Source organism: Hetaerina americana, unplaced genomic scaffold (assembly GCF_022747635.1).
Source record: "Hetaerina americana unplaced genomic scaffold, ioHetAmer1.1.p SCAF_11, whole genome shotgun sequence".
In the NCBI taxonomy this organism is placed as follows: Eukaryota; Metazoa; Arthropoda; class Insecta; order Odonata; family Calopterygidae; genus Hetaerina; species Hetaerina americana.
The window spans coordinates 706,791-721,505 of NW_027286181.1; the positions used below are offsets into that span (position 1 = coordinate 706,791).

Here is a 14,715-nt window from a genome sequence, read left to right on the forward strand (position 1 = left end):
CTTTACTTATTCTGTGGTGTAATTAGTCGGAAACGCAAGGTATTCTCAGGGAATTCCCATATCCCTCGCTATTTCGTCATTCTTTCCTCCTTCCGTCGGCCATGTCACATTACCACGGCCTTTCAAGCCCCCAGTGTCATGTCAAACAAGCCCCTTTACTCCACTAACAACTTTCCCTAATATTATAATTAATTAGCGATTATGAAATCAATCATTGAAATGGAATAAATACTTTCGAGTGTCGAGGTGACCTCTACACTCACGGGATTGAGTACGAGACGAACCCACTTTATTGCTTTCAGGGGTGACCTCGTCGCACAAAATGTTGCTGTTTCGGCATGACGTCACATTTCCAGCAGTCTTTCCCCCTCACCACGTCACACCCCCGAAGAGGAAATCTGAGAATTCCCATCGATGCCGCACTGAACGTGGCGTGACGCGTGGGCAGTGCCTCCCTTTTAGGGAGGCGGCTCTCTCTCTCTCGCGATATTGAATTTTTAGAGTCCGGACAAGATTATTCATTCGAGGGGACCAAAACATGGATCCGCGAGGGGGGATTTGAACCCGAGGAATAGTGGATCTGCTACTGCCCGCCGACGGAGGGCCTCATCTCCATCCCACTGATGCAGCTCGCGTGTGTGCGCGTCTGTGGTAGGAGATTAGGTCACCAGAACTGGATTGCGGCATTCCGGTGATTTTTCTGCTATGTAGAGTGAGGTTCGCTCCCGAGAGGACGAACGGGTTTCGGGGCTCATTGCTCTTTTTAGTCGGGAGGGAGGGGGAGAGGGGAGAAGAGGAGGTGAATAGGGCGGGGGATTGGGAGGATGAAATCATTACGAGCATTGCTCATAAATACGTGCGACGTGTGCATATCTGAGTATGCTAAATGGCATGGTTCAGACCCGCAGACTCTAAAAGAGCTCATAAACGCCCTCAATAACATCGAAGGAATCAAAATTCAGGCTGACTGGGGACAGACGACGAAGGTGCCCCGGTCATTTTTTTTTGCTGTGGAAAACTAATTAAAGGTGAGAATTCAGTCCAATCCTCCGCGGTCATTCAAGCCTGTTGAGATACAAAATTCTCCGAGGAATTCCTTTTCGTACCAGCGACAGAAAAACGCTTCCATTCGAGAGTGCGAAACGAGATCCACAAAATCGGTCGTCTAATATCGTTTGATGACACGGTTGAGTGAAAATTTCAGTCTTTGATTCATTTCAGAACTCAAGAGATATCAAGTGACGAATTTATACATTTCTTAAACCAATTGAGTTCTTCTCGTGTTGGGAATTTTAATATACACTGGATGTAGAAAAATATGAAATGCTCTATCCTCGTATAATATGAGTATTAAAATTATTAACCTAGCAGTCTCTTGTTTTACATGGAGAAAACAGTTGCATTTAGAGTTTAGATAGTGGATGTCAACCTGTAGTTTGCATACAAAGGGAGTAAAGACTAGTGCAAAAAAATTGACATTATTCCAGGACTCAAATCCTCTCTTTGAAAGTGGCGTAGGCACTTAAAACATCATATCGTCATGACTATAATGATTGGAAAAATACTTCAGGAGTGAATGTTTACAAACTATAGGTAAACTTACATAGAACCTTGAGTTCACCAGAAGGAAAAAAGGATACTTTCACTTGAAAAGTCATCTATTATGGGTCGTCATGTTAGCAAAAAAGTGGCGAGTCGAAAGAGACCTCCCTTAAATCCTATAGACATCACGAGCTTCGGCGAAAGCAAAGTTTTTGAGTTCGAAACTCTTCTGGGACAAGGTGTTGTGCTGTGGCTGAATTTTATCGGATAGCTTTCATGTATAAAAGTGACCTTTCCGAAAGGGACAGGCTCAAATCGAATTTAGCCTATCGATACCAACGGGAGAAATATAACCTGTGAGCCTTCACACACCAGGGACGGGATTTGGATCATTTTCAAGGTAAAACTGTAAAAATATGCAGTTTTTGATCACAAAACCCATTAAAACTATCCATTAAAACTATCGATTAGGACGAAGAGGAAAAGCGAAAGTCACCTATACGTGATCATGCGTCCATCAAAATTAGCGTTTCGTAACGCGAGAATCAATTTGGTCGGTCGGTTTCCATACTTATCCCCCGACGGCGTCCTTGAGACGAGACGAGAATCCCAAAGGACGCGAGGGGGGTGGGGCAGCATGCGACGCACACCCCATTGCGGGGCGGGGCGGGGGGGGGAGGGGCGTGGAGGGACACAGGGCTCAAAACAAAGACTCGAGCCTCATTCAATTTGGAGGGAACCGTTTGGAGGATAAACTGTTTTCGCACACCACTAATCTGAGTCAATTTTTATACCTACGTAAGCATTACGATACAGGGCTTTGTGGTCTAAATAAGTTCCGTCTAGCCTTTTGTTCTAGGATAAGTACTTAACCAGTAACGCTAGGGGGTTGATTCTTATTGACGGTCGTTCGGAAGGGCGCGTTGGCACCCGCTCTCCTCTGTCACGAATGCGACTCCCGTGGACCTCACGCCTCGTCGCCGTCAGAGTGAATTCGATGATTTCGACCAAATCATTCGAATGGGACGTGTAAACGGGGTATTTTTTCAATGCAACAATTTTAGAGTGTCAAAATCATTCGCCTTGACCGGGATACGGCTAATGATTTTTACTCTCTGAAATTGTTGCATTGAAATGCATATTAGCGGATGACTCCATAAAAAAGTTACTGTCGCGGCATCTCTCGCAGTTTCTTTGGGGTGTTTTTTATTCATCGCTCGAGCTGATTTTTCAACTTTATTGTTATGATTTGCTAACTTTCTACCACTCCAGCATACTTTTAATAGTATTGTGTGTTGATAAGATTCAACTTCCAAATTGAGTCGTTCCGATATTGGATTTTTTGACAAAAAAACGATCATTTTCGAGTTAACCACTAAGTATTTCTAGGAAATGCGTTTAGATACGCTTCTTTACTATCACGAAATTCCATAATAGAAGCCACTCTTTTACTATTAGTATTTGCTCCATTAATTTTGAAATAATTAGGTCTCCTCACTAACGACCTCTTCTGGGTGAATCATTTATGGGGAATATGGGGATAAGCTAACAAACAATTAGGAAAATTCATTAGATGAGTGTTGGGGAAACATGATGAAAAGTTAGAAGAGAAATATTATCTTTCGCTGGTTAAGCATCATTTAGAATATGCTGCTAGCATATGCGATCATCACAAGGTTGGATTAAATGTCGAATTTGATCGCGTGCAGCGTAGAGGAACTAGATTTGTACAACGTTCTTACGATAAACTTAGTAGCATATACAAAATATTGGAGCAGCTAGGCATGGAATCACCCACGGAGCGAAGATTAAATTACAGATTGAAGCTCTTGCATAAATTGGAAGGATTTCTCTTTAGCAGTGATGTTGAAAATATATTATTGCCCCATCGTAGTAAATTAGGAGAGATTGTCAATAAAATTAGGAGATTAAGTGTAGAACAGATAGATTTAAGATGCCATTATTCCCACGAATTATCAGGGATCAGAATAACTTTGTCCGACCGCGCCACGTGGAAAAATATTCGGGTCCAAGTTAGTCTAGTGTTTAATCACCCCCTGCCGCAGACCCTAGCGGTGGCTTGCAGGTTAATACAAGATAAAAAGATTTGAAAATCATTGCGCAATAGCTTCCATCTTTAGAAATTAACATAACGACAAAAGATGGAAAGACAGAAATGCTCGCATTACGTGGGTGCTTTATTCTTGCCTTTAGATATAATTGCAAAGATATAGCAAATATTCAGAACCTTTTAGCGTTGAGCTTCCTCACTGGATATTTTTATTTCAGTGCTCAGTGTTGTTTCAGTATTAGTAACTGGTAGCTCACCTGAAGTCATCGATGATGTTCCGCGTTAAGGAATAATTTTCTTATGGTAATCCAAGAGACTATTGGCGTTCATTCACGAACATTATCCGTGAGACTTCATTGAAAACTTATCTCATTAACAATATTTCTTGCGCTTGTTGAGACACTAAAATTTTCTCCAGGAAGTTTGGACATTCCATGTGCAAAAAATCAACGTGAATGATACCGATTTTTTTACTAGTCATCGAAAATTGAATTGCCGGCATAAAAGGGGCCAGGGAATGAAGAGTTAGTGTTGCAAAAGATTGACACGTAACCGAACCGTGTGATCCGAGAAACATGGGTTCAAATCGCACCAAAAGGCGGTTTGGCAAACGTCAGGATGTCGATTTTTCCGCGGGAGCTGATGGACTGTGGTCGCCACATCGTCCGCACAAGCATTTCTATCAGAATACGTGAATATTATACTAATCTTTCCGCGGCTACCAGTAATAATGCTCATTATTGACTAAATCAACAACGAGAGAGATCTAGCAATTGACTTGGGTTAGAGGAATTTAAACATTAAAAATGCCGCGAAACACGTGAAAAAAAACTTGCGCTATCTAAATGAATACTCACCACCCTTCTCTCTTTAATACATAGAGCTCCGCTGTGACGAAATCAAGCGCATTTAATGTGACCTTCAACTGGAAAGAAAAATATTCTATATTTTTTTGGAATGAAAAAGTTTTCATATCTGAGGTAAGACCAATTTAACTAAATTATGATTATTCTTCAACATGGCTGCATCGCATATCACTTACAATGAGAGCTTTCATTTCACGTGAACATTCTCTCCGCAGCGTAATTTTTTTACCCCCGACCTAGCACAAGCGACGAAATCTCTCCACTTGGGTGTTCTCCAACCGGAGCGTATAGGAAGGAAGATGATGTCACTGATGGGCGATGCTACAGGCTAACCCTTAATCAAAACGAATCGGCACAGTCTCCCTCCTCTCATCGGTGTAGTTTCAACCAGATGATAAGGTAATAGGTTGCGCCTCTTCGTGTTATTTCATTCATTAAGACAGTAGGGAGATGTAACTATTTAACTTTGGGGTCTAATATGTATATAATTCAACTTAATCACGAGCGCTGATAATTCAAAAATGATAAATGTCCAGGTGTGCGTAACAATTGGGATTTTTCCCGAGATTTGCACGTGATACGACGACGTCATTTTTATCCTAGGACTACGAGTCAGCAACTGAGTCTCCAATCCAACCAAGCCAGGTGTTATAGCATTGGCATATTACGAAAAAAAGGAAAGTTAGTGAAAAATGTAATCTAAAAATTCCAGATTACTTTTAGCCCTTGGAGAAGGTAACCAGATGATGAATGAATGAAGAGCCGCTTCATTTAGAAAAGAGAGTCAAATTAATAATTAGATTAAGCCGATGAAAACACGCTCGGAAGTAATTACCGCTTCAAATTAGGGAAAAAGGCCTCTATGCCAAAGGATCGCAACGAATAAATGTTCGCTGCCTTCCTGTTGGGTAGGCGTGGCACATCGAAGTACCAGCAAATGCTGCATCTGCACTTCTTCCCCATTGGCAACCATTGCTGATGAGGTGGCGCACTTAATTTGCTGAGGGAGTCAGCTGGGCTGGGTCTAGCCCCGGAAACCCTCCGCCTGGGGTCAACGCCTAACTAATTAAGGACGAGAGGCCATTTTCCTTTCATCGCTGCACCAGAATTAAAGGGTAAACACAAAGATTGAGAGGAAGTGACGGTTGGCATACTCACTGGGCATATTGCCTGATTGAGCATTTTTTCGTCAGGTTACGAGAATTTATCGCGTTCTCACACGAACCCCTCCCGCTTCGCCATCATCACCACCATAGATTTTCAAGGCCTGTCTATTAGAAGAACGGGTGTTTCGTCACAGAGGTAAGCAAGGATGTATTTTACCTTTATTGAATAAGGCCGAAGCAGTGTCGAAGTCCAACACAGCTCAAGCAAGACGAAGGACGTCTTCTTTTTATCTTTCAAATAAAAATATGTTCGTGAATGTCTTCGATGATACCGTTCGGTACTTGCACTACGTAGGTGCTAGATACCGCTGCTCTGATGATTCCTGTCAATAGTTTGATGCATAACCTAGGGAAATGAGGAACGATCATATTTTTAGAGCGATGACCTTAGTTGAAATTCCTAGCAAGGTCGGCTTTAAAAGTCTTACGAAACGCGAGGTGCCGGAGCTGGGGTCCAGCTCCCATTTCAATACATTCTGCAAATCATCGTTATTCATCACGTTGAAAATATTTCTCTTCAATATAGGCATCCACGAGTATAGTCATGCTGTTGCCCTTCTTTATCCAAGCGCTTGAAATGGAGAACTTTATTCCGTTAACTACACTCATACTTAAGTACGTGCTCAGTACAAGGGCTTCGTAAATAGAATCAACCCTAGGGAACTCAGTTCAAAGAAAGATAATTCACACGAAGCATAGTATATTAGCCTGCGTGTGAATTAATATTTACTTAACAATTACGGGCTGAATTTACTTTCTTTCAAAATGAATTTCAAAAATGAAAATTGTGCAAATTGTTTCAAGACATATCCTTCCTCGCGACAAAGAAAACTCAACATGCAGTTTCAGACTTGTGTTAGTGAATACTGACATTATATTCCAAGTCAGCTTCGACTCAAGGCTGCAGAAAATTCCATTCTCAGGAAAGGAAAGTACGTTACAATCAATTCTTCGTTCAAGCGTCTTAGAAAAAGTTAAGGAGGTAATTAGTTTTGTATCCAAGTATTCTCTGTAGAATTTGAATACCATACTACTCTCTACTTAAGAAAAATAAGCAGAATCTATTTTATTTTTTATGAGGTTGATTTGACTGCGCGCGTCTAAAGAACACAGTAAGGTCCTTAGAATAGCAATACTTGCGGTACACTTACGGCATCAAAAATGCGTAAAACTCAGGGAAAAGAAATAACAATCGGGTTCTTTGATCGCTGCATGTCTTAGAATGGGAACTCAATGTATGGACGAATGGGGATAAGATTAAATTGACGGGTTGTTACTGGCCATGTGGCGGTGTGTCTCAAAGAAATGATTTAAAACCTGGGTAACGTTGCCATATTTCCTCTGCTGCAAAGCATTACTCCAGTATATTGGATTCGGTCGAGTTCGTGCCTCAAATCGAGGGTGTCCGACATTAGAACGTTAAAACTTAGGGCAATCCACGATTGGTCGAAAATAGCCAGGGTAGAATGAAAACCCACCATCGCAAAATGTCGTCGCGGTAGCAGCCGTGGTCGGAACATTTGGTTGCTGACCAAAGGTCTCCGAGTGCAAGTCCAGGTAAACGCCTTTGGACGTGCCCTGTGGAAAATCTAGGCCGTGAGATTTTCTTGGCAGTAGAACTTAATTGAAAACGGAAGGAGACACGGGGGAAAGCACTGACACTAAGCGGAACGCGTTCATTCCACACACCTTAAGATAACAGATAATCTCCAACATCTCATTTGTCGCATACCTTTTTGTTTAAGACTCTTGTCTTATGCTGCAATTACTTATACTTTAGGGTTTGAAGTTGTCAGAATCTTCATTTGGAAATTTGGAAATATGTCGTATCAGTGGGCTCAATCTTATGAGCTCACTAAGCTTGACTTCATCAAACATACAATGACTGATCGAAAATGAAAATAAAGAAATAAGTCAGGAACGCCTTTTTTCATGGATAAAAATGGGATAGCAAGAAATTCTGCACTCCAATTCTCTCCCCAAAATTCCCTACCTGCCTCCTTCCATCCGCATCCTTGCTCCGAGGGGCGCATGGCAGAGTACCCTCATCCCTTTCAACTTTTGACACTTCGTGAGAGCCTCGTCCCCAAATAAACACATGCACGTCTTTCGTCCCCAAGTAGCACCTCTCGGGACCGACTGATTCAGCTGCAGGGCAATGGAACGAAACGGAGTAGCGTCCCCGTAACGGCGCCCTCACGCCCTCTCCAGATCAGCTGATACTCTTCTCCGCGTCAACAGGTCGTATTTACAGGGGCACTCCCAAGAAGGCGTATATCGTTATTTTACTTCAAGACATTAGAATATACGAGAAAATCAGATCACAACAATGTCTCGACGTGCAGACGAGGAAAATCAATGGATGTGAAGTTTGCTCTCATGGCCAATGAAACGCCTACGCGTTTTGGATTTCAATAAAAATGTACTCTTTCGTTGGTTTCTTACTCGTGAGGGTCTTAGGAAGTGACATTTTTTCGATTCATTTGGGCATAAAATTTGATAGTGTTGGTTATTGAGACAAAAAGCCAAAAAATGTGATTAATACGGTGTTTTCAAGTGTTTAATTTCAATAAGCACCCTGTTGTTATCAGCTAAAATAAAAAAATACGAATGACGACCGTAAATTATTAATATTTTATTGATGGTATACTGTCTTAAGGGTGATAGTTTTCGATCAGTATTGCACTATTATTGAATTAGCTAAAAAATACTAACGATTTCTCATACAACACAAATGCGGGAAGGAAATAACCAACATTTTTATAGAAATCATTAATATATTTAACGGATATGTGAAAATTGTAGGCAATAAGAGACATATCACTAGATTCAATTTAGGCATAGACATATGTGAGTGTGCTTCATATTATTTTATTTTGAAACTAAAGTTTGCGTCATGAATCATTTGACATATTATGACGGCAAAAATTTGATTTATCAGTAAGATCATACTACTCGTAATAATAAGGGAAAATTCGTGTCACGGGTCAACGTAATAAAAATGAGGAAGGTCATGGGTTGACGCTACCTACAAAACGCATCATCGAATGTAACTCTTGAAAAGTAATTCACATTCTTTGTTTTCTGAAAAAAAAATGGTTACTTTCGAAGGGATATGTGGAGATGAGTTTCCTCGTCGCCGTCTATTGCAGTAAAAGGGAGAGAATTGAGATAAAAACAAACTCTTAAGCGGAAATGTTCATGTCAATGATAAAATTGTAAAGTGAAAAGCATTAGCAAATGGTCAAGTTGAACTTATATCGATTTGAAATCAGATACTTATTTAACTAATCGGACAGTTTTTGACACGATTTTTTAATATAATTACCAAGGTTTAAGGATGAGGTTTTCCAAGAGAACAACGCATATAAAATATCTTCCTGAGAACGGTGATTAAAAAAACGATCGACAATGATTACACTTTCTTAGTATAGGCACTGCCAGTCTATTCAGATCAGACGTGTTTTCGTCAAACCCAAAAAACAACTTCAGTGGCATTAACGTAAAAATTTTACATTAATTAACCAGGTACGATTAATCCTAACCTAAGCATTGGCACGGTTTAACTGGAGAGGGTTATTTCTACATCTACATAATACCCCGCAAGACCGTGTGGCGGGGGGTGTTAGGTCACCGCCCGTAAAGTAGAATAAAATCACATACAAAACTAAAAAAATCATGCCAATTCACACCCACATAGACTTATACATTCTGCAAAAACTATTTTAATTTACAAACACACACATAATATTTACGTCCTCCCGTTTCTTAGTGGTAGCTAATTTAACATCTAAGCCAATCTAAGCATAACATGATAACGCAGTGTTACCATAAATGTTTTAACTAATTTTAACGTGTACTCATATTTCAAGAAATCGTGAAATTCATTCTCGTTATCCTTATTCTACATTCCACCAAAATCCTCTTTACATTGCACACAAAAAATGACTGTGATGCTGTAAAAACAATTGCCAAACGATCAAGTGTGTGGAGTGGGAAATACATCGTCAATCTTGGCGCAAAGAGAAAAATAACAGCTCAATAATCCCCAAGCCTCTACAATAACACCGGGTTGCAAGACAGAGTAAAAATCAGAGGTAGATTATTGGTTGAAATAGATGAAAGTAGATGAAAATATATAAACTAAAAGTGTCCAAAATATATAATTCAATGTGCGATTTTTCTAGTGCTAAGTCTTCGTGGGAAACCACAAGGAGCATAGGGAAATGTAATGGACCCCCTTACTACCCTGATGAGTGAATATCACAGGCTGTTGGCCTTAGTATGCTTAGCCCACTTAGAGAGCTCACCTCGTGTACAAGGTGAGCGCCCCAGGTGAGGTCCCTCCACAGCTGAGCTCCATCACCTACACGCATCAAACCAACCTTCGGGCTGATTACTTCGGGCTTTTGGTCGAGCACTCTAGGGATAAATTATTTTCTGGGATATAAAGTGCCAATCATAAAACTTTGCCTCTCATGTAGAGTGACAATAATATTCGATCCAGTTCGAATTACCACCCGAACATTGCCAGATCAACTAAAAAGTGTTAGCTTAATAGTCTCTTACCTCACTCGAGTTATTCCAGAGGATGGAAAAGTTCTTTTTCGTGCCATCGAACGTACTCGCGATACGAAACTAAAAATCACACACACTGCACGGTGAATGTCAGGTTGAATTGTTCAAACATTAAACAAAAAAACTACATCCGGGATTTACTATTGCACACACGATATTAATTTATAAATGAATTATTCACGCTCGAAACTCGTCCCTCGGCTTTGACGACTGACCACTTGTTTTCGGAGAAATGCGAGAGCCGTGAGCTGAGAGGCCTTCTTGTTTCTTCTCGTGCGAAACAGAGCGGCCGACCGATGTCCATGGCGACCGCGATGCGACTGGTCGGGGAGGCTTGCCCACCCCGCCCCCTTATCACATCCCCCTCCCCTGCGGTGCGCGCCTGGCAGGGGAAGGGGGGAGAGGAGGCACGGGACGAGGCTCACCGCGCGAACACTCTCTCGCTCTCCCTCACCGCGCGCTGGAAGTCCCGTCGCCGAAGCGACGACTACAGATTACCGAATGCGAGGACCATCGCCCCTTTCAGGAAACAAAAATATAATGAAAATTCAACTCATTGAATTCCCGTGCACGTTTTCCCTATAGTGCTGAAACCATGTTGAAGGGTAGCACTAATCGTATAGAACTTTTGTTAAAATGTTGAGAATAACATCCATGGAGGTAACAGGGATTTCTGATTTCTAGTGACTGTAATCACAAAATTAAATTTCCTAAGGAGTTACAACCCAGATAGACAGTTCACTAGTTAGACCGTAGAGCAAAGAGTTCGTTTCACGTATTTCTCCAAACCAACTCTCTTACAGCTAATCTCGTCACGCGGTATAATATGAATTGGGTATTCTACGCACGTTTGGATGCCATCGATCGCCCGTTGCGTGCATCGTTTCCCCCCCTCCCCCCGGTGGACCTTCCCGTTTACAATAGCTGCCTTCAGCAATCACATAGCAGTAAATGCTGGCAGCAAGCATGTCGCCTTTCTGGCAAAAACACTTGGATACTGATCGAAACTACGGCTTTGAAGGTGACTTTTGACGAGAGGTCAACCATATTATTTTTGAAGGTGCGCAGTTCTCGCAGGAAACCAAGTTCAGTGGGTGCCAAAATACCGAGTTAGTCAACCATTACACAAAGGAGTGCCACAAAGTCGTTGCGACTGTGGACGCACTGTGATGAGAAAATTTTTCTGTTCCAAATTAGACACTTGATGCAGAATTACATGTCATACACGGACGAGTTTCCTAGATTTCGTCCAAATTTGAAACATTTTTTCACACTTTATGCATATATTTTTTCTACGAAAAATCATTTGAATCCCTAGATTGAATAAATAATCAGCAAACAATGGAAGCTCAGTTACATTTCTTCGAAGTAGATGCTTCTTGTTGCATTTATGGTCTCTAGTTGCCTCTTAATATTTGAATTCAGAAAATCAAATACAAATTCAACACTTATTCCCATTACAGAATGTTTCTCGGGAGGAGAAAGTGTATGCACATTAATCGTATTCTAAACAGATTGGTGACAAAATTTTAGCGGATAATTACTATATGCACAGCACAATACGCGAAAGAGTTTGCCATTCCATAGAAGGTAGCGACTTGTAATCGGCAGCATAGCATCAGAAGTGAGAAAATCTCAGATCATTCACGCCTTGTCCTCTGTTGAAATAAATATTGGCTCTATGCAATGGAAACGTCCGTAGTGCATTTCAATCACTTCTTGGCAGCACCAGAGATACAGATTATACTGACGAGGAGAGGTGATTAACGGAACCTATACCTCCGATTGAGAACAGACTTACTATTCAAAATAACGAAAAAAAGATGTGGAATCTAGACGAATCAAAAATGTCCCTTTTGTTTGAATGGGACAAATTTTGATCAAATGAAAAGTGTTGTTCGGCTTACACGATCGAAAGAACGTTTGCTCGAGACACATGGTAAGGCTTTGAGCTTGGCATCGCTTATAACATGAATGATGAATATCTCCTGAACGTTTAGAAGAATCTCTTTCGTTTCGTCGAACGAATTTCGCTGCATCACTCTATGCCAAAGATTACAGTTATTCCAAATGAGCACGGTAAAATGCTAGATCATTTAGCCATATAATGTTTGAAAAATGTTAGCTCATAAAGGATTCAGCTTGCCCATTAACTCGCTACGGGAACGTTTTAAGAGTTTACCTTCGTCTTAAGGTGAAATCAGGCGATTCCAGAGCAAGCCATCCAAAATTACACTCTTGCTCACTAGTTAGAAAACTCAACTTAACTACCTAATTATAAGTATTTTTTCTGAATGTTTCATGATTACTGAATCCATATTTGGATCAAATCCAACGATACATTTCGACCTTAACTTTCAAGGAACCTCGGGGAAATGATGGACAAATGCCCACCTTTCCTTGACGCTGTTGTCGACGAATATACACGTAACCATCTTTCGAGATGTTCTGGCTCTCAAGAAGCTGGTTGCGATGGAGGAGTCAAGCCAGTTGGACGGCGAGAGGTGGAGTGAATGGACGAATAGATGATTACTGCTGCGCGTGCATTAATCGACTTCATTTCCCTTCGAGACAGAATTTTTCATTTTCAAGACGGAGCATTTCACTAAACTCAGAGGCAAGTGAAATCAAATATTTAAAACTTAACGCAGTCTCACAGGCATGATTATCCTGGGAAATAGTTCATAAGAAATGAATGACGTCAGCACGCAGTCTAGCCACGGCGAGCCAGTGTTCACCCAAAGAGTTCTTTCGAAACCGAATCCGCCGTGGTGATCCATCGGCAGTAATACAATGCCCGTCGCCAGTTGAAATCTCTTTGAAAATGTGACTGAGGGCTTGGTGATAATCACAATACATTTGAGAGACTATTTTTAGCGCTATTGACGAGTGGTGACTTTCAGGGGTACAGGTAGATCTTCCATGCACGTCATCACAAACATTGTTATCTCCGTCTTAAATCATTTAATTTGGAGACTGCTATCTTACATTATATTCTTCATGCAGGCTGTCATCCTCGACATGTATTTTTTCTTCAAGTGTAGCCACGACCTTCAAAAAAGTATCATACTTTCTCTGTTCATACACTCACCGTCCTGCCATATTTTCGGCTTAGCTGTAGCCAAAGATCATAAACTTTAAAGAAAAATGTTACCAATAGCATTCCTGCAGGAAAATTGTCAATCATGTAAGCGTGTTTTTTATCGAAAACAATGTCTCTCGGACGGTGTCTTTGCCCGCCAGTCAACTTAATAGGCCAATGAGCACCGCCGTCTTCGGTGGCGATCCCTGTATGTTCACGCCTCACCAACTGCAGGGTAACAAGTTCGGTATCCTCGAGAATACCGAAAATTCCTCGCGCACCCTTCCTCCTGCAGTGACACTCGGCGCATGTGGGTCAACTGACCCGAGGGGCTGGCCAATCCCGACCCCGCCGGCCTCGCACGCCGGCCCCCTCTCCCGACCGGACCACATGAAAGGTTTAGGCACGCCATCGACGCGCGCGACATTGACCCACATACCCCTCCATCCAAGTGTTTCTTAATCGCCTCCCATTTATTATGCGCTAACGGTGGGGCGCCGATGAGGGATGATTCACGGCGGGGATGCCAATCGCCACCCCGTTCCGCGCCACTGACTTCCCGGCGCATCCGCTAAGGAAGTGCGATCGCGAAGCCCGCAATACACAATGGATCCAATCCCCTACGAGAGCGGAATATCGCGACACTTCTTTCGACGTGGCCTTAGCATTTATAATCCTTCGCGATTGCTTCAGTTTCACTCTCTCATTTTTCCGTACTATTCCATCATTGAGAGGAACCTTGACGAGCCATCAGAGCTCCAACAAATGGTAAACCCTTCTGGCTGATCCAACGGTTTTAGTGACGATACAACCTCTAGCATGTGGCCCACCTGAAAGTCTCATTTTTTATGTCACCGTTATTTAAATATATAAATTTTTTAAATAGTTGTGTAAACAGAATAATTTTTAAAAAATTCTTTCGTTTTCTCGGTTCTTCATAGTCATAGTGTTTTTTTAGGGATTACGAAAAAATGAAAGCCAAAACGCTACTAATAACGCTCCCATTAAGTGTAATCAAATTATTTGACGTACGTATAGTCAGGGCCCCCACGGGATGGCCCGTGGGCAACACGCCCGCCAGTGGGGAAAACCCTCGCCCTGAGAGGCCCTCCGATAAACACCCTCGTGGCTCGGGCTCTGGAGTTGATGGCGTGATCAACCCTGGGACAACCGGGTTCAACGATGGGCCGGCGGGGTATTAGGGAGGCCACCATGCTCACTTTTAGCAATACTTCTGTAAGAATTTAACAAGATTAATTAATGATGTTAAAAGATATATTGAAAGTATTTCTTCGTCGTCCTTGACCTCAATTCGGAAGAATTTCGGGTTATCAAAGTGAGCGCTTAAGGACACTAATGGAATTCAGCGCTCGCTGTCTTGATTGGGTGGAGAGGGGAAAGACGTAAGCA

At 41.8% G+C, this 14,715-nt stretch overlaps 1 protein-coding gene across 1 annotated transcript in view; it reads right to left on the reverse strand.

Annotated features, from left to right (window-relative positions):
- Positions 1-10,470, reverse strand: part of LOC139700765 (phospholipase B1, membrane-associated-like) — a 66,319-nt gene extending 55,849 nt beyond the window's left edge. Inside the window, exon 1 of the mRNA XM_071599187.1 lies at positions 10,215-10,470. The gene's annotated coding sequence lies outside the window, so the exon portion shown is untranslated. The remainder of the gene's footprint in view (positions 1-10,214) is intronic.
- Between the last annotated feature and the right edge of the window lie 4,245 nt (positions 10,471-14,715).